The 20344-nt window shown below is 42.5% G+C and overlaps 1 long non-coding RNA gene across 12 annotated transcripts in view; it reads left to right on the top strand.

Moving 5' to 3' along the window:
- The window catches only part of LOC141982585 (uncharacterized), a 176739-nt gene that overhangs the window by 109906 nt on the left and 46489 nt on the right, over positions 1-20344 (top strand). The window contains exon 1 of one of the 12 annotated variants that reach the window (XR_012638136.1): positions 4654-4692. The exons of 10 other annotated variants lie outside the window; for them this stretch is intronic. This is a non-coding gene — a long non-coding RNA (uncharacterized LOC141982585). Of the gene's footprint in view, positions 1-4653; positions 4693-8239; positions 8273-20344 lie in introns of those variants that run through there. One more of the 12 variants, XR_012638140.1, reaches the window with a different exon arrangement.

Below are 20344 nucleotides of genomic sequence, written 5' to 3'. Positions count from 1 at the left end.
GACACTCTCATAATACCACACCCCTCTGGAATATGTCCCTTTTGTTTACCTGTCATGTATACCTACAAGTACAGTAGCAACAGAAGGATTTGACGTTCCCTACCTTTAGCAAAACATGCAAATAAAGACTACATTAGTGTTCTTTCATCGAGAGCTCCAATCATCAGCAGACAAGCTCCAATCAAGATTTTCATTCTACCCTAGACCCCACTGTTGCCTCAAGTAGTGTATCATTAAAATGATTGGGTAACAGATCCATGTACAATGCTGAAACAGATCTTGACCCGCCTAATCATACCATAAATAGTGACACTTGTTTTTTTTTCAGCTGTCAACAATGGATTCTGTCTCTAAAGTGTTGGAGCTGTAAATATTGGGCAGGTGGAAGGAAGGTTGTAATCTGGGAGAGGAGGAAATGTTATTAGAAAAGCTGTACAGAATCTGAAGTTGCACAAATGATTTAATTATCTTCTGCCTGAATATGCTGAAGTAAATGTTATGGGTAGTTCCTGGGAAAAGAGTTGGCTATTTGATTAAATTTCAATAGGCCAGATTCTGGAAGGTGTTGAACACCAATGCCCACTGATTTTTAGAACATCCTAATATCCCTCAGTACCTCTTATGAGGCTAACAAGGAATTTGAGGAAATGAACTTGCCAAAAAATACTTGGGAAATATCACATCCTATTGAAGGGCAAAAGGGAATGTATTTCTTAGTACAACTGTTCTCAAACTGTGGGTTGGGACCCCAAAGTGGGATGTGATCCCCTTTGAATGGGGACACCAGGGCTGGCTTAGACTTGTTGGGGCCCGGGGCTGAAGCCTGAGCCCATCTGCCCAGGGTCAAAGCCAAAGCGCGAGGGCTTCAGCCCTAGACAGAAGGGCTCAGGTTGCAGGCCCCCTGACTAGGAGCTGAAGCCCTTGAGCTTCAGCTTTGCCCTCTTCTCTTCTTACCCCCCTCTCCCCCCGCAGCAGTGGGGCTTGAGCTTTGCTCTCCCCCCCTCCCCAGGGCAGTGGGGCTTGGGCAGACTCAGGCTTTGGTCCTCTCTCCTGGGGTTGCGAAGTAATTTTTGTTGTCAGAAGGGAGTCACGGTGCAATGAAGTTTGAGAACCCTTGTTTTTAGTGGAACCATTGGAGTCCTACCATAAGACGTGATATTCCCCAAGTATTTTTGGCATCAAATTTCTTCGGCTTTCTTGCAAGCTTCATTATTTTGGTTATAATACATTTGATTAAGATATCATTGATAGACAGTTTATTGTGTTTGGTTTGGTTAGTGGCCTACCAATATACGACTTGTACATACATCAGGATCCATTTGGGCACCAGCTACACATTGTCAAAGATTAACTAAGCTGTTTGTAGGGTGCTACATTTTTTTTTTTGCACTATTGGAAAGTGTGACACTTCTTATGGCTCCTCACTAAGAACTTGGGTTAATTTTATGGGGAAATAGAGTAGCACCTAATTCCCCAGCTATTTGTGGCAAGAGATTTCACTATTAACAATTGCCAACAGTTACGACACAACCTGAGGTACAATCTCCCTTTGTAACCAAAACAGGAAATAACTGTGCTGTCTTTCATACCACTGTTTAGTAACTTGGTAAATATTGACTTTTGGAATAGAGATGACTGTATAAGGTCCACTGATTCTATGTAGACTTAAGGGAGAGAGCCATGTGGAAGAGTGAAGGTTTCACAAAATCCTACATTAAATAAACAAATAAGCTACATAATAGTCTGGAAAAAACCCCAAAAATAAATGGCCTTTGCCTAAAATCCAAAACTGAGCCAAGGGCTGAGAGCCAGGGTGTGAAAAAACTGGTACTGTGCAGGGGAACTTGCTAGCAGTCCACAGGAGCCATGGAAAGATGTATAATAGGTTTCCCATTGAAACCCCTGCCAAGGGTTTAGGAGCAAGGAAGTCAGTGAGATAACTCTGAGACTGCAACATAAGTAGTAGCTTTCATTTGATTCCCTGTAAGTTAATTATGATAAAAATGCAGCGAGGTTAAAACAGATAGGATGCACCAAATTCTTTGACTTTTATAATGTAAAATCCCACTGACTTTAGTGGGTTTTCAGGAGACACAAATACTCACTGAAATTAGCCTGATATGTAATTCAGAATGAAATGCTGAAGTAACACAGATGAACACACACAGGGAACCATGAAGAAAACAAGCACTGAATGTGGTCATAGGAAATTATCAAGAAACTGGTGAAAAACATGGCTATATGTGATTATTTCCCCCCCTACCCCAAAGTTGGGGGGTCTTTTTGAAATAAAGCTCTGTGCCAAACGCTGCTTTGCTGGACCCAAGAATTGGGCCCTGAATGTGCATGGAAACTGAAAGACCCTCTCACTTCCCGTGGGGGTTTTTCACCTTCCTCTTCAGCGTGGGCATGGGTCACTTGCTGGAGGATTCTCTGCACCTTGAAGTCTTTAAACCATGATTTGAAGACTTCAGTAACTCAGACATAGGTTAGGGGTTTTTTACAGGAGTTGGTGGGTGAGATTCTGCCGCCTGCGTTGTGCAGGAGGTCAGACTAGATGATCATAACGGTCCCTTCTGACTTTAAAATCTATGATTCTAAATTACAGTTGGAACACACTGGCAGAACAGCATGGAAACTGATATTCTTTATAATTAAGTTCAGTTCACTTTGAAAACTGAAGATATTTTTTTAAAGGAAAGAAATAAAATGTAAACGATACTATTATTAAGGCACTGCAAATTATGTATTCTCCTAGAGTATGCCTGGTCTAAGATAACAAAGCTAGAGACAGAGGATACCTGGACATTCCAACACTAGACCCAGCAGAAGTACATTCATGAGGCTGAGTCTCTTCTCACTTACATCTATTTTACACTGATTTTGATGGAGTTACTCTTGTTTTGCATTGACATAGGTGAGTGGAGAATCAGATCCAGAGTTTAACTCACTTGATCCCAATTATCACTACTGGAAAATTACATTGACTGAAGAATCCTTTTATCTTTTGAACTTCTTTGGGGGACAGCCTGTTTTTTTCATTGTGTAGGTACAGTGCCAAGCACAGTGTGGCCTCAGTCCACAGTTGGGGTCGTAAACCACTACCACATGCAAATATTAAACCATAATAATGATCCAACCTGTCAAATTTCCATTCCTCAGATTCATGTATTTATAACTTGCATATGGAACAAATAGTACACAGGAGAGAGAGTATATTACAAGTGCTCAGACAACACAAAAGAAATGACTTACATTAGTGTGTGATCTATATATAGTGAAAGAGAATCAGATACCAAACAGGGCTTAGACTAAAACAGATTAATTTAAAGTTCAGCCAATAAAAAGTAAGTTCTTAGAATATATTCTAAGCTAGCAAGGCTGGAAGCCACACAAATTAGTTAGCCTTTATAGAAATAGATGTGCTACAGAGAGAAGAGTTGTAGCATTTTACAGAGAAATTGCATACAGTTCCAGGAAAAAAATCATACAAAATATATCTGTCTTGACAACACATTCAGAGAGCAACTCAAGAGGGGTACTGCCTCTGAATAAAAGCCTTCAGAAAACACTAAAATCAGCACTCAGAGACAGAGATGAAAAGGCTCTAAATTACTATGGTATGTCACAACCTGTCAATTTATTAGTAGATGGTTCTAAATGAGGATTAGGAGCAAAGCATCAAAAACTTTGACAGTGGCATAATAAAACTATGCTTAAAATGGAAAAAGTATTTGTAATGATGCTGGTTCTGGTGCAACCTAACTGAGAGTGCCAATTCAGGACAAATTGCTTAGAACAGGGCAGTTACAGCCCAAGGCTGGGGTTTTTATGCACACCAAACCAGCCAGCCAGAGAGTACTTTGGTTTTCATCCCACTGGCTAACCACAAGTCACACAAGCAATTCCCTTAGACACTCCAGTTTCCCAGTATCACCACCAGTGCCACTCGTTATGGGGACAAATGGTTATGAAAACCAATACCCCAGTAAAAGAAAAAAGGTTTGATCCCAAAGGACCAAGCCCCAGACCCAGGTGAATATACAAATCAGAACTTACCCACAAATCATGCTGTTGCCAGTCCTTTAGAATCTAAAATCTAGAGGTTTATTCATAAAAGGAAAAAGATATAGATGAGAGCTAGAATTGGTTAAAGGAATCAATTACATATAGTAATGGCAAAGTTCTTGGTTCAGGCTTATAGCAGTGATAGAATAAACTGCAGGTTCAAATCAAGTCTCTGGAGTACATCCACAGCTGGGATGGGTCATCATTCCTTTGTTTAGAGCTTCCGTTTGTAGCAAAGTCCCTCCAGAGGTATGGAGCAGGATTGAAGACAAGATGGAGGAGCTGCAGCAGCTTTTTATATTCTCTTGCCATGTGGTCTCTCTTTCTTTGTCCCAAGGACAAGCTGTCCATCACATGATAACACCCATTGTTTCATGTTCTCTATGTATGTAAATCTCCCCACTGTATTTTCCACTGAATGCATCGATGAAGTGAGCTGTAGCTCACGAAAGCTTATGCTCAAATAAATTGGTTAGTCTCTGAGGTGCCACAAGTCCTCCTTTTCTTTTTGCGAATACAGACTAACACGGCTGCTACTCTGAAATCTGAAAATGGTTGATTCAAAGTGAGGGATACCAAAGATCTGAATTAGCGTGAAGGCTTCAGACATATTGCTGCTTCATGGTAAGTCACCAACCAGTGATATGGCTGATTTCGAGGTGAAGAGTGTAAGAGCTGCTATATCACATCTAAATCCTCCTCTACTGCCAAGCTCTGCCAGCTGTAGGGCTACTTGGTGCTGGTAGAGCAGGGAAGATTCCGGCCTGATAGGTTAACTCTATACATTCAATAATAAGCTATTCAGAACTAAGGCTAGTCCTCTGACTCAGGAAGGGGGACCTGTGCAAAGATGTGAGGAAGTCTTACACTAACCGCCATAAATAGAATAGTACATTTGTGCAGAGAAAGTTTCGCAGTTAGGGATAGGTGAGTGGTGGAGTTCGTATTTCAGTACACAGCCCCCGTCACAGACCAGACACCACTGAGCAAAGTGGGTACAAAGACAGAACACAAAGTTGGTCCCATCCCTAAAGCCCTAAAGGAGGTGAGGGGAAAGAGGTTGAGGAAACAATGAGGTCATTTTGGTCAGCATAATAAGCAGCAGTCACAGCACAGCAGCATCCTAACCATTGTTAAGGTTTTTGTAGGCATCACAGCAAAGGTTATGGTGTTTTATCAGAGGAGTTCTGTCATCTGTGCTCTCCATTCCTCACAGATTTAATAATTTTATTAAGATGATGTTAAAATAAAAAGAAAATGGTACAGAGTTTAAGCATAGAAGTTTCTGGTTATCAGGGAATAAGGTACAGATTATCAAGGGGTGCAAAGTTCGGTTTAGGAACAGGTGGCTTACGGAATACATAATCTGCAATCTCTCCAATTGGGGGTAGAAGGTTAAGTACAAACATTGAGATATGGGGGTATGTTATTCATATAATGGCTATGTTCAGGTGTGGAGTATAATGAGTGGGTAGTAACATACAGTGATAGCCCTTACAAGTAAGATCCCTCTGTAACTGCCATTTATCCTTGTACTTTCCTATACTTACCATAGGAAATACCTTGAATCTTTCGAATACCATAGTTATCTAAGGCAAGTGGCAAGTTTCTAAGGGCTACCACAATAAGTGTATGCAGTGATGAGCTGCCAAAATCTTAACAATGGGTTCCCTTCTCACCCCACGAGGGGGTCGTTGCCCACCCCCGCCCCCCGGGGACTCCTGCCCCATCCAACCCCCCCGCGTTCCTTGACGCACCCCCCCCAGGACCTCTGCCCCACCCAGCCCCCTCCCCTGTCTCCTGACTTCCCCCAGAACCGAGCAGAAGGGTCTCGTGGGCCACAGTAGTGGGTGCCCACCCCACCCCTAAGAGCCAGAGGCACGTGCCGGGGGGCAAGTTTGGGAGTCCCGGTGGTGCTTACCTGGGGCAGCTCCCAGGAAGCATCCAGCAAGTCCCTCTGGCTCCTAGAGGTGGGGGAGTGTAGCTGGGGGGGGGGAAGCAGCCGCTCCCCCATTGATCACATCAAAAGTGGTGCCTTAGGTGCCGACTCCCTGGGTGCTCCGGGGCTGGAGCACCCACAGGGAAAATTGGTGGGTGCAGAGCCCCCACCGACAGCTTCCTGCCCAGCCCCAGCTCACCTCACCTCCGCTCCGCCTCCTCCCCTGAACGCGCCGCCCCGCTCTGCTTCTCCACCCCCCTTCCCACCGGCTTCCCGCGAATCAGCTGTTTGGCGGGAAGTCGGGGAGGACTAAGAAGCAGGCCGTGGTTTCCCGCTCAGGCCGAGGGTGGCGGAGGTGAGCTGGGGCGGGGAGCGGTTCCCCTGCGCGCCCCCCCCCCCGGGTTACCTGCTGTGGCGCGGGCGGCCCTCCTCGCGCCCCCCCCGCCCCCCTGGGCCTGAGCGGGAAGCCGCAGCTTGCTTCTCAGCCTGCCCTAGCTTCCCGCGCGAACAGCTGATTCGCGGGAAGCCGGGGGTGGGGTGGAGAAGCAGAGCGGGGCACGTTCAGGGGAGGAGGCAGAGGCGGAGCGGAGGTGAGGTGAGGTGAGCTGGGGGTGGGGTGGGGAGCTGCCGGTGGGTGCTCTGCACCCACCAAATTTTCCCCTTGGGTGTTCCAGGGCTGGAGCACCCATGGAGTCGGCGCCTAAGGCGTCACTTTTGGCCAGTTAAATTTAGAAGCCCTTTTAGTACCGGTTGTCCCTCGCGGAACAACCGGTTCTAAAAGGGCTTCTAAATTTAACAACCGGTTCTAGCGAACTGGTGCGAACCGGCTCCAGCTCACCACTGGGTGTATGCTGCGAGGTCGTACCAGGAGTTGCTCTACTGCCGTGTTTCTTCTAGTTGCTGTACTGAAATATTTCAATCAAAATACTTTCTCAGTAGCAAATGGCATTTTCCCCTAAATGAACATTTTTTTCAGAAAATTATCTTTTTGTTCAAAATGCTTAGGTTTTTTTCCCAACCACAAAAAATATTCAGTTTAGTTTAGGGTTTTGGTTCTCCATTTTTCTTTCTCCCCTTTCCTGGCCACTGGAAAAGGGGTGGGGGGAGGGAAGGAGAGAGAGATTTGGAAAGTGAAAATAAGAGCAAAATTCAAGAAGTGAATCTTTTTGTGGAAATTTAAAAAAAATTTCCCTGGAGCTTTCTGTGAAAAACAATTAACATATTTCAAACAGTTCTAGTGCTAAGTGCGGTAGTTGCTACACTGCCAAGTGGTGGTGTTGCATTAAAAAGCAGCTTAATAGAAATGGCCAGCTAATGCAAAGCCTGTGCATTTAAATAACATACAAATTGATCCATAAGACATGAAAGACACATTACTAATTGCTATAACCTACTAAAAATCAAATTACGCCTTTGAAAGAATGTGTAGTGCTGTGTGAAAAGGTGCAATTCCATACAACCATTCAAAGCTATCTAGATTACAAGACATGGAGTAAATTGAGGGGGATCAGAGCTAACTTGTGCTGAATCAAGCACTGTGTTAACATTCCTTGTGATCCTGTCTGGATGGTCTATGTAAAGGGCTGCTAACCTTTCCAGTTCTTGAAGAAAGTTTGCCCTCTCCCTCAAAGGCTAAACTGAACATATACTGTTCACTGTATGTTAATTAAGAAATAATGATCTCGGCGAAGGACATTTCTTGGGGCTTAATGACTGGCTGGGTGAGCTGATGGCCTGAGACTTTTAATTAAAAATGCAGGTTTCCTCTGTTCCGTAATGGGGAACTTATATTTGCATTAGGTTCCTGTTGAATGCAGTGGTTTGTATGGCATGAAACCCACAAGTACTTGCAGGTTCCCCCTCACATTGTAAGGGGTATCAATGCATATTGGAAACATAGGTTTCAGAGTAGCAGCCATGTTAGTCTGTATCCGCAAAAAGAAAAGGAGTACTTGTGGCACCTTAGAGACTAACAAATTTATCTGAGCATAAGCTACAGCTTATTAATATTTCATCCATGTGAAAATCTTACCCCATAGATGCAGCCATGGAGCGTATGTGCTGCCTGCCATGTTGGGGCCTTTGGACAACTTCAGCCAGCACCTCAGAAATTTAAAAGATGTTTTCTAAGTTTCCTGTGTGTGGATTCACACACTAGGAAGGAGGAACATTCTTCCTCTCTTTCCCAATCCCTTCAGGATACACCTTACCTCTGACCCTCCACTGAATGGAGACAAAAAAAAATATGAAGATGACTGAATGTAGGTATGTGAACTAGAGATATGAATTCATGATATGATGTAAATCCATCTATTATCTGAGAAGCACTCAGATACCGTGGTGATGTGACTGGTATACACACCTAGATACCTGAGAGAGAGACAAGGGTCCTAAGGGCTACATTTCTTTAAGAACAGAACAATTTCTGTTATATACATTTACACTTGAGAATTAAGTATAAGTTAAGGGTCAAATCCTGCCCTGACTGACACAATGATGGAGAGTGTAGATTCAGCCCACGTCTACACTATGGGTGCTACAGCGGCACAGCTGCAGTGCCCTAGCACCATAGTGTAGATGCCTACCATAGTGATGGAAGAGATTTCCCCATCCCTGTAGTAACTCTACCTCCTGGAGCTTCTGTTAATGTAGCTGCAGCTACACTGGGGGTTGAAGTCAGCATAGCTGTGGGGCTCTGGGGTTTGGATTTTTCACACCCCTGAGTGCTGTAGCAATATCACCCTAAATTTGAAATGCAGACCAGACCTCATCTTGGTGCATCCTTTGCAACTGGGCTGCAGCCATCCAGAATGAATTTCCACGAGGATGGCCATGGAAAACTTTAGTGCTCCCCAGAGCAGTAGCAATGTCGCTCCTCTGGACCCTGATCTAACTGCCTTTGACCCCAGTGAGCTAGTTAGTTCCAGGGGAAGCGGGGGGAACATCACGTAATCTGCACACGGTGTCTCTTTGGGTCATGGCTGCTGGGTTGGTGCGTTAGCACTGTGTTATGAAGGGATGCTGCCCTGCTGCTGCGGCTCAGGTGTACTATATCCTCCCTTTTGTACACTAGGAAAGCAAAAGCAGGATAGAGCATTACATTAAAGCAGAGAAATTAAATGCTGCCTAATACATTTTACTCCTGCAAGCTTCACAACTTTTAACATTGCAGTTTTGTGTTCATTTGTTATGAAACAGTAACAGAATTTCTGCCCCCTTGCAGTACTAATGTACAGTAATGGTGGTCTGACTGGGAGCTAAAAGGCTATAGTCACCATTGAGGATACTAATTCTTCATGCACTAACATCCCTAAAAACAACTTTTAGAAAATATACTGTGATAATGGGGGGTTATATGAAACCTTGTTGAAGGTAGTGGGCAAAACAGCCAGCCTTCATACAGGGTAAATGTAAGAAGCAATTAAGTTCATTTATGGAATGAGATACCTGAAACAATAGGAGGTACCATCCAAAATATAGGACACATGCAATGCCAGTCAGTAATCTGAGTTATGTGGGCAGTGGGGTTTCACTGGGGACTGAATGCTGATGTAGGAGGTTGAGGATTGAGAATTGTTTGGGGTGGGGTGGGGTGGGGTGTGTGTGTGTGTGTGTGTGTGTGAGAGAGAGAGAGAGAGCAGAAATACCACAGAAGCAGACAGATGAAGGCAGCAGGCAAGCACTATGGACAGCCAGAGAGGCACCTGTAGCACAATCCTGAGAAAAAGCTGAGAGAAGGCTTTTGGGTAGTGTGTGGCTGGAAAGAGGCTTAGAATGGTTAGAAATCAGCTCCTGCTGTTTGAATCCTACTGTGTTCAGGGAAACAGGACTTTGTGTACCTTCTTTGTAAATAAACAGGATTGCTCCAAAAAAATACCCACCTACAGCATCAATTTCTCCTCTAATAGAAACAACCTGCAAGACCCTGAATACTGGCTAACTGCTCTGGTCAAAAGGGGGTAAGAATAAATATAAATAAAGAGGAAACTTTCTCCTTATAGCCCATTTTTCTTTTCTTCCCTCTAGAAGGAGTTCTTAATCATGCTGTCTGTGACGTCATAATTATTATTGCCATAGCAACTGATAAACACAGAAGGAGATGTGTAACTTTTTTTTGACAGTCCAAATGTCTCGCTAACTAGTAATTTAGCAAACTAGTTGCACAGTAAATGCGTTTATCTTTAACCATAATGCTCTTTTCCATTTTAACTGAGCATAAAATTATATCTTTAAAGGATATGCAAGCAGGGAAGGCTTGATGCCTCTTGAGCAGTTCAGTGTGACATATGGTCTTTCCAAGCAACAGTTTTATCTATTGCATACAGTAGCTGCAAATTTGAGCTAATGTTCCTGTGAAAACAAGTAGGGATTTATGCCCAAAATTTGAAGAGGAAAAAAATATATCTTTGCTCTGTGGTATGTAGAAAACAGAACATTGTCTTATTCTGGATATACTATACACATATACACACCTCTATACATACAGACATGTGCACACACATATATTTATATCCATGCACACTGACACAAGCTCTTAGTAAAATCCTGCCCTATCTTCAACACATGCACTGAGTGAGGTAGAAGAGGGCTCAGTGAGTCTATTGCCATGAGTTGTGTTGTTATGGATTGAGTTAAAATCTCATTCAAACAAATGTGAACATAAGAATGGCCATATTGAGTCAGACCAAAGGACCATCTAGCCCAGTATCCTGTGTTCCGACAATGGCCAAAGCCACTTGGTCCAGAGGGAGTGAACAGAGCAGGTAATCATCAAGAGATTCATCCCCCTGTCGCCCATTCCCAGCTTCTGGCAAACAGAGGCTAGGAACACCATCCCTGCCCATCTTGGCTAATAGCCATTGATGGACCTATCCTCCATGAATTTATCTAGTTCTTTTTTGAACCCTTCTATAGTCTTAGCCTTCCCAACATCCTCTGGCAAAGAGTTCCACAGGTTGACTGTGCGTTGTGTGAAGAAATACTTCCTTTTGTTTGTTTAAAACCTGCTCCCTATTAATTTCATTTGGTGACCCCTAGTTCTTGCATTATGAGGAGTAAATAACACTTCCTTATTTACTTTCTCCACACCAGTCATGATTTTATAGACCTCTATCATATCCCCCTTTAGTCATCTCTTTTCCAAGCTGAAAAGTCCCAATTTTATTAATCTCACCTCATATAGCAGCCACTCCATACCCCTAATAATTTTTGTTGCCCTTTTCTGAACCTTTTCCAATTCCAATAGATTTTTATTGAAATGAGGCAACCATATCTGTATGCAGTATTCAAGATGTGGGTGTGCCATGGATTTATATAGAGGCATTATGATATTTTCTGTCTTATTATCTATCCCTTTCCTAATGATTCCCAACTTTCTGTTAGCTTTTTTGACTGCCTGTAATGGGGTGGACTAGGCCCAAAGGCACCCTGCTGGAGGCCTCAGGGGCCTGCCATGCCCATCCCAAGAAAAGAGCAGTGGAGAGATCCTCCAAGTGGGCTAGAGTGGTTGCAGGAGAAGCAGTCAATCAGAGATGCTTCAGGTAGCAGCCAGTGAGGGCCCCTGAGCAGGCTCATATAAAAGGAGCTGCAGGGCTAGAGTAAGGGCAATCTGTTTGCAGGACCTGGGGAGGAAGACGTGCTCCTAGATATCTGCAGGAGCTGAAAGGGCCTGGCTAGATCAGTCTCCTAGCAGGGATTGGGGGATCAAAGGTGCTCCTGGCTGGCTGCAAGGGCTAAGACAGGTAGTTGCTGGCAGGGACCATGGAAGTGAGAAAATAGCTTCTGGCTGGCTTCCAGGACTCACTGAAGACATGAAAAGGGGTTGATCTAGTTTGACCCCTGGAAGTGGGTTGATCTAGTTTGACCCAGCTAGAAAGTTGGGGTCAGAGGACTAAAGGGCAGGCAATGAGCCCCCAGGAAGGAAGCCTTGGGGGGGTGCTGCTCCACACCAGAGCGGGAGTTTTCACACATAAGCTGGCCAACTAGGATACTGAGATAGGCCCTGTTGGTCAGACTTGAAGACCAGAGCCTGGGAAGGGCTACAGGGACAGTACAGGCGGTTCACCCTGAGGACTGAGTCACTGAAGACCCAGTGAGAGATCCATAGACCAGGAGGGGGGCGCTAATGAGAGGTGGGTGCTGCCCCACTGAAAAAACAGAAAGGATGCAGACACACCCAGTCAGAAGGGGCACTTGCGAGAGGTAGGTGCTGACCCCGCATTGCACACTGAGCAGGTGTTTTCAGAGAACTATCCACAATGACTCCAAAATCTTTCTTGAGTAGTAACAGCTAATTTAGACCCCATCATTTTATATATCTAGTTGGGATTGTTTTCCATTGTGCAAACATGACCTTCATTTAAGATAGTTGTAAGACAGTTAAGGGGCTGCACCTAAAACAAGGCCTCCCTGGAAACTAGCACCATGTTGCAGGCAGGGAGTTTCCACTGAGTATTGTGCCCAGGCACATGTGTGTGAGAGAGAGAATGCACAAACTGACAATAGATGAGAACTGAGATAGGCAGAGGCAAAAAGCAAGAAAGCCAAGCAGTAGCCTGTGAGCACAGTGTGATCCTGAGGAAAGCTACAGGGAGCACTTCTGGGTCTGTTGGCGAAAGAGGCTTGGGGCTGTAAGCCAAAAAACTGCTCCTTTTGTTCTTGGTTTCTCCTGCATTTGGAGAAGCAGAACTTTGTATAGTTATTATAATGAAACAAGATTTCTGTGACGGGTTCCCCCCAGGGTGCCATCTGGAACTGGGGTACCACTGAGCCCTCTGACCCACCAGCCCGGGTTCCCTCTCACACTGTATTGCTGTGACAAGCTGCAAAACCCTCCAGCCTGCACTTTCACCAGCATTCCCACAGGTAGAGACAAACACAGCTGCAGTTACATGTAGGCTCTCTAACCACCACCTTCCCAGCCTAGGATCCCAGAGCAGTGCCATCCTGCCCCGGTCAAATCTGGCCAGTATATGGGTTTAATAGCCGGTATGTGAAGAGAACAATGCACACTTGTGGTAACCAAGCAGAGATTTTCCCCAAACACCTTAGTCAAACACATTGGTTTGGATTAAAACAAAATAAATTTAACTACAAAAGGACAGCTTTTAAGTGATTATAAGTGATAGCAAACAGATCAAAGCAGATTACCCAGCAAATAAACAAAAACGCATCCTAAGCTTAATATGTTAGGGTGAGAATCTGCTATTCATATCCAATCTAACTGATGGTACAGGCAGACTTATAGATTGTTAAGGCACAAACTACACTTGCTTTGCAGCTTGGAATCCCCAGGTGTTTCGTAGAAATCCCTTTACCCAGGGTCTGGCACTTCCCCAGTTCAGTCTTTGTTCCTCAGGTGTTTTCAAGAGTCGTCTTGTGTGGGGCATGAAGAGCCACAGATGATGTCACTCCCTGCCTTATATAGGTTTAGCATATGGTGGGAACCTTTTTGTTTCAAAACTTGGTTCCCAGACTGGTTTGTGGAAAAATACTGACATCCCAAGATGGAGTCCTACATTATGTAGTCTGATCATATGTCCTTGTAGAGTCAGAGCAGCCATTACTCACAGGTTGTCTGTAGCATTCACTGGAAGGCTCACCAGGTGGGAGATAAGCTTCTCCTAAGGCCTATCGTTTTCCCTAATGGCCCATTACCCTGAATAGGCCCTTCCCATCCAGCTATCTAGACTGAAAGAATCTTGTCTACTGGGCATTACCCAGGTGTCACTACATTTGAAATACAGATACACAGTCAATATTCATAACTTCAGATATAAAAATGCTACATGAATACAAATAGGATAATCATATGCAACAAATCATAACTTTTTCAGTGACCCCTCCCATGACTTATCTTGTACAAAATGCATCATAATTGTCACAATCATATCATAATATTACTGTGAAGAGTATGGGGTGCAGTGTCACAACTGCATCAACAAAAACACTGGACTCCCTCAATTTCTGCTTCCAAGTGGACCATCTCCAAAGCCCTGTGATTTGGCTAGCTGCTCAGGTTGAAAAGGGGCAACACTATTAATTCTCTAGCACACCTGTGCAGCTGTGAGGCCGACTTAGCACTCCCCAGAGCATTGTGGTGAAGGGGGTGGCTAATTGGACCTGACAGTGCTTCACAGCCCAGAAGGGATGTAGTCCAGAGCCTCTCAGGCGTGACCAGGCCTCCAGCCATTACTACGTACACGATGTCATTGGCTGTAGGCACTGGGGAGAGCGCACACTGCTTGTTTTCAGAGGAGCAGTAAAGGGCTCTGCAGAGTGCAATTCTTCCAGACTCCTGAGCCATCCTGCCCTGTGCAGGGAAGACAGTTCAGGGCCCCTGTATTTAGAAATTGCTGTTCTGCAACATCATAAGAGCAGGATTTTGCCCTCTATACAAACACTGTAGAATACTCTGGTCACATATTTGCCTAAAGCTATTTTCAAGCCACCCAACCATCTCAGTTAGGGAGCAATACTACTTGCCTGGTGCTAGAAATAGTCTCTGTAAATTAGCTGTTGTTGGCTTTTCAAACCCACAAAGAAAGCAAAAATTACTCTATTGCAAATATTTCCAGTTCTACAGTACTTTGTCATATAGCACAGAGCAATATAAACAAACACATGAATATGTGTGTACACATACACACCATAAATACATACTAAATTATAGGCAGGACAGACTTTAAATTTAATTTTCTCTTTTGAAAAACAGAAAAGGAGGAGAAAATTAATTAGACGGAAAAGAAAAATAAAGGAAACAACCTATGGGTCAGAACTTAAGCTGGAGTGAGCTGTGACAGCTCCATTGAAGAAATTTTTTTAAAAAAACTTCCCTTCCCTTCAATGGAGCTATGGCATATACACCAGCTATGTGATGAGATGGAACTCTGTATTTGTGTTGTGTGCACTCCAAGGGTGGGATTCTACAAGCCCTGTGTGCAAAGAGGGTGAATTCCATGCTATTTTGACGGCTTTAACAGCCCTTGTGCTATCGGTTTCACCAAGACTCTCAGTGAAGGCAAGGAGACTTTCTGGGAAATTGATTGAGATCTGTGCCTGGAGGACTTGCAGGAGACAGCCCCGAGTGAACACCTTCAGTTCTCAGGGATTTCTTTTAAAGTAGTTTCAGCCCCTTTCCAGTTAATTACACAAGAAAAAATATACTTCTCCAATTTAAAGACAATTGAGAATTCTTTGTACAAAAATAACGCCTAAAGGGCTTCACTTTAAACTTTCAGTATTTGCATGATGGTGCATGTTACTAAGGAAGAATCATCTAGTACATCTAGTTAAGTTATAAGTAGGGCTGTCAAGCGATTAAAAAAATTAATCATGATTAATCGTGCACTTATTGCACTGTTAATAATAGAATAACATTTATTTAAATATTTTTGGATGTTTTCTACATTTTCAAATATATTGATTTCAGTTACAACACAATAGAAAGTGTACAGTGCTCACTTTATATTTATTTTTGATTACAAGTATTTGCACGGTAAAAAAACAAAAGAAATAATATTTTTCAATTCACCTAATACAAGTACTGTAGTGCAATCTCTTTATCATGAAAGTTGAACTTACAAATGTAGAATTATGTACAAAAAACTGCATTAATAATAAAACTATGTAAAATTTTAGAGCCTGCAAGTCCACTCAGTCCTACTGCTTGTTCAGCCAATCACTCAGACAAGCACATTTGTTTACATTTGCAGGAGATAATGCTGCTCGTTTCTTGTTTTCAATATCACCTGGAAGTAAGAACAGGCATTCTCATGGCACTGTTGTAGCCGGCGTCCCAAGATATTTACATACCAGATGCGCTAAAATTTGTATGTCCCTTCATGCTTTGATCACCATTCCAGGGGACATGCATCCATGCTGATGATGGGTTCTGCTCAATAACAATCCAAAGCAATGCGGGCTGACACAAGTTCATTTCATTATCTGAGTCAGGTGCTACCAGCAGAAGGTTGATTTTCTTTTATTGTGGTTCAGGTTCTGTAGTTTCTGCATTGGAGGGTTGTTCTTTTAAGATTTCTGAAAGCATGCTCCACACCCCATCGCTCTCAGATTTTGGAAGGCACTTCAGATTCTTAAACCTTACGTAGGTTGAGTGCTGTAGCTATCTTTAGAAATCTCATATTGCGTTTTGCTTCTTTGCGTTTTGTCAGATCTGCAGTGAAAGTGTTCTTAAAATGAACAACATGTGCTGGGTCGTCATCATCCAAGACTGCTATAACATGAAATATATGGCAGAATGCGGGTAAAACACAGAGCAGGAGACATACAATTCTCCCCAAAGAGTTCAGTCACAAATTTAATTAACGCATTATTTTCTTAATGAGCATCATCAGCATGGAAGTGTCCTCTTGGTGGCAGAAGCATGAAGGGGCATACAAATGTTTAGCATATCTGGTATGTAAATACCTTGCAATGCTGACTACAAAAGTGCCATGCAAATGCCTGTTCTCACTTTCTGGTGACATTGTAAATAAGAAGAGGACAGTATTATCTCCTGTAAATGTGAAGAAACTTGTTTGTCTTAGTGATTAGCTGAACAAGAAGTAGGACTGAGTGGACTTTGTTTTGTTTTTGAGTGCAGTTATGTAACAAAAATTTACATTTGTAAATTGCAATTCACAACAAAGATTTGCACTACAGTACTTGTATGAGGTGAATTGAAAAATACAATTTCTTTTGTTTATCATTTTTACAGTGCAAATATTTATAATAAGAAATAATATACTCTTTGATTTCAATTACAATACAGAATACAATATATATGAAAATGTAAAAAAAATCCAAAATATGTCATAATTTTTCAATTTGTATTCTATTGTTTAAAAGTGCAATTAAAACTGATTAATCATGATTAATTTTTTTAATCACGATTAATTTTTTTGAATTAATTGCATGAGTTAACTGTGATTAATTGACAGCCCTAGTTATAAGTAAATGCAGAGGAGAGAGCAGGCACTGCATGCCCAGTACTTCAGCCTCTACACATGTGTGTGTGGAGTGAATAGGGAGAGGAAGGAATGGATGGAACCATGGACTCTGCTCCACTTCTCAATAGCTGAGTAGATGTGTGTACATGCATGTGTGAGAGTGAGAGGGGAGGGTAGTAAAGTAATCAGCTTCTGCCAGCAGCAACTTACTGCCCCTGAAGAACTGGAATGGAATTATACAGTTCCTTCTCTGGGTTTTTCCTGGGGCAATATAACTACACATGGTCATTGACAAGGGAATAGGCAGTCATGCCTAGTGGTAGGAGCAGGAGTCAAGCCAAGGGAACCAAGAATCCACCTAAAGGTCAGAGCCAGAACCAAGAAGTCAGGCCAAGTAGGGAAGCTAGACTGGAGCAGAACAGGAAAAAGACTGGAGCAATGGTGGGAAAAGGATGGGTACACGAGTGATCACAAATGCATGCAGAAACATTAAGCAGTCTATGACCTACCGCTGAGCATAAAAGCAGGCCTGCTGGCTCCCTTCAGTCAATCAGTCAGGCTGGCCAATCAGGTGGTTCTACTGCAACCCAGCTGAGCTTGTTACTCTGCCTGGAGGCTGACTAGTCCTCAGGCCCAGGAGCTTATTGCTGACCTGCCCCATTTCTTACCCTGGATAGAAGTAAAGGGCCAGTCCAGCCCTTCAGTATCCCATGCACAGAGAACATTGTAATATACATGCAGCATATGGTAAATTCTGCAGCAGAGAAAATAGAGCTTCTTGCTGCCTCATCAGAAAGAAATAACAAATGCAGCTTTCAAAATAGCTCCTTTCCACTGAAGGGCAATTGCCTTCTCTCATTGTACGATATGTAGTGTAGATTTGCATTGTTACTGAGCGCACTGTGAAGCTGATGAAGTAAGGAGCAGGAGAAAGTAATAATGTGTACCAGGTGAGCATGTGAAGAAGTTGTAACTTCTGCTTATGTGTTAAGGAAATGCTGTTAAGCTGATACATTTTAGGGAAAAGCGCTGGTTGCATAGGACAGCCTTAGAGTGAAAATATCATTCAGAATATCCATGTGTGACCCTAGGAGCCCCCACAATGCCTACTGGCAAGGGGTTCCTGTCATGTAACAGCCTGACAAACTCACTATACCTAACATGTTGCTGTCATGGCATTTATCTATTTTGTCATGTAAGTATCAAATGAAAACTTGTAATACACTGATCATTAATATCATTGTGAAATAATGTATTAACACTGTAGGAGGAATTATGGATGCTCGCTGACATTATGCTTTAAACTCTGTAACCAAGCAAAGGGGAAAACAGGTTTTCCCCCCAGACAGGAGGGAATGTAGTTATTTCCCTGTCTCTAATGTTAATTGAGCAGCGTTAGCCAAAGATAATGGAGATTATATTTGCATATTGAGGTATCAGGAAAAAAGCAAATGAACAGAACAACAACACAGACGGTATGCTGTCAACACCTCCAAAGAACAGACAGCGGGGGAGAGGAACTTTGTTTGGAGGTATGCTTCCAAGGATACATTTTGAAGGTGTACTGGACTATAAGAAAAGGGGGAAAAGTTACGATATGTATCCCTTTACTGAGGAAACCCTTTGTAGGGCATAGGTTTCAGAGTAACAGCCATGTTAGTCTGTATTCGCAAAAAGAAAAGGAGTGCTTGTGGCACCTTAGAGACTAACCAATTTATTTGAACATGAGCTTTCGTGAGCCATGCTCAAATAAATTGGTTAGTCTCTAAGGTGCCACAAGCACTCCTTTTCTTTTTGTAGGGCATAGGGTAATTATGAAAATCTGGTTTTTGATATGCCTGAATACCAGTAAGATCTATAGAAAAGTTTTAGGTGAGAGACTGTTTTTCCTAAGATTAGCTTGCTAGAGTTAAATTCTAGTCTTGTAAAAGTATATTTGTTTGTAACCATATCTGGTTCCATAATCTTTGCTTGGTATTACTTAAATCTCTGTTCTTTATTAATAAACTTATTCTTGGTTTTATTATAAGTTCTTCTCAGTGTTATAACACTAAAGAGTGAATCCTCTGCTGCTCTAATAGGCTGGTGTGTCTCTTTGGAGACAGCAGACTGGGTAATTTCTGTGAGTGTCCAGTGATTGGTGCTGGATACTGCAGAGGAACACTCTTCCGGAGGGCTTGGGAACTAGGGTGCATCAGTTGTTAAGTACTAGGCAAAGCAAAAGCTGGCACAGCCTTGGAAGAGGTTGGTTGGCTAACAGACTGGGTTGACAGGGAGTTGTTACCTAGTTTAGTCTCCAGCAAGGCTCTTTTTTGTTAAGGCAGAGGGGTAACAAGATGAACCATAGTTCTGGGCTCCCTGGAAAAGCATCACACAATGTGCTAAATGTAAGATATATAATAAGATTTCTAGCTAAGACAACTTTAGCATAGCTCCTGCTGGTGTGGTCAGAGGGAGGTGAATAATTTGTATTAATTTTGACTGCTGTTCTGTTCACAAATTGTCCCAGAGCAGACTTGATTTTTTTCAGATGTCTTTGTTGTTTTTAGCAGAATAACTTCTTGGAATAGTTGCTTGGTCTGCACATCATTTGTGACTAACTAGTGGCAATTTTTTCAACTAATCATGATTTGGATAAAAATACAGGGGTCAGGTTTAAGGAATTTCCAAAGTCAAAAAAGTATTTAGAAAAAGGTTTTGAAATTGTTGAAACTTTTCATTTTGACATTTTCTTAACCAAAAATTGTCTGGCTTTTTAGTTCAAAATGACTTTTCATTTTGAAATTTAAGCTAATTACACAGAAAAGATTTTAAAACGAACAAAAAGTTGAAATTGATCCAAAAGAAAAACCTTTTGGATTGTCAATTCACAAATATTTTTGAGATGTTGACGTTGTGTCCTGATTCGAGTCAGGAAAACATTTCAAACTCCCAAATATTTGCAGGATGAGAAAACTGTTTCCCAGCTCTATTTGTGAGCAGTTCATTGTGAGAACCTAATGTTTGAAATTTCAGCTGTTTTGATTGGACGCAGAGAAACATATTATGTGGCCTGTTTCTTGATTAAATGAGCATAACTTTTAGAATGCAATTTCAGGTGCAAATACTTGCATCTGGGAATGAAAAATTGGCTTCCTTCAGATATTCATTAATATTCACTAAAAAATGCATTGTTTCACAAACATTCCTGGCAGTAAACTCATTTGGTGGAATATCCAGTGAAAGAAGGCAAATGGGGTATGAGCACATTGAAGAAATCCATTTAAAAATTTGAACTAACATAAAATGTTTGAAATATTAACTTAGGTCAAATATTTAATCCAATAAAAAGTCATTGGTGTGAGACTATGATGTGTAGGTCTTTAAACTGCCCAAATTCTTCACATTA

The sequence above is a fragment of the Natator depressus genome, chromosome 2, assembly GCF_965152275.1.
Source record: "Natator depressus isolate rNatDep1 chromosome 2, rNatDep2.hap1, whole genome shotgun sequence".
NCBI lineage: Eukaryota > Metazoa > Chordata > Testudines > Cheloniidae > Natator > Natator depressus.
This window is presented reverse-complemented; position numbering and strand designations above follow the sequence as displayed.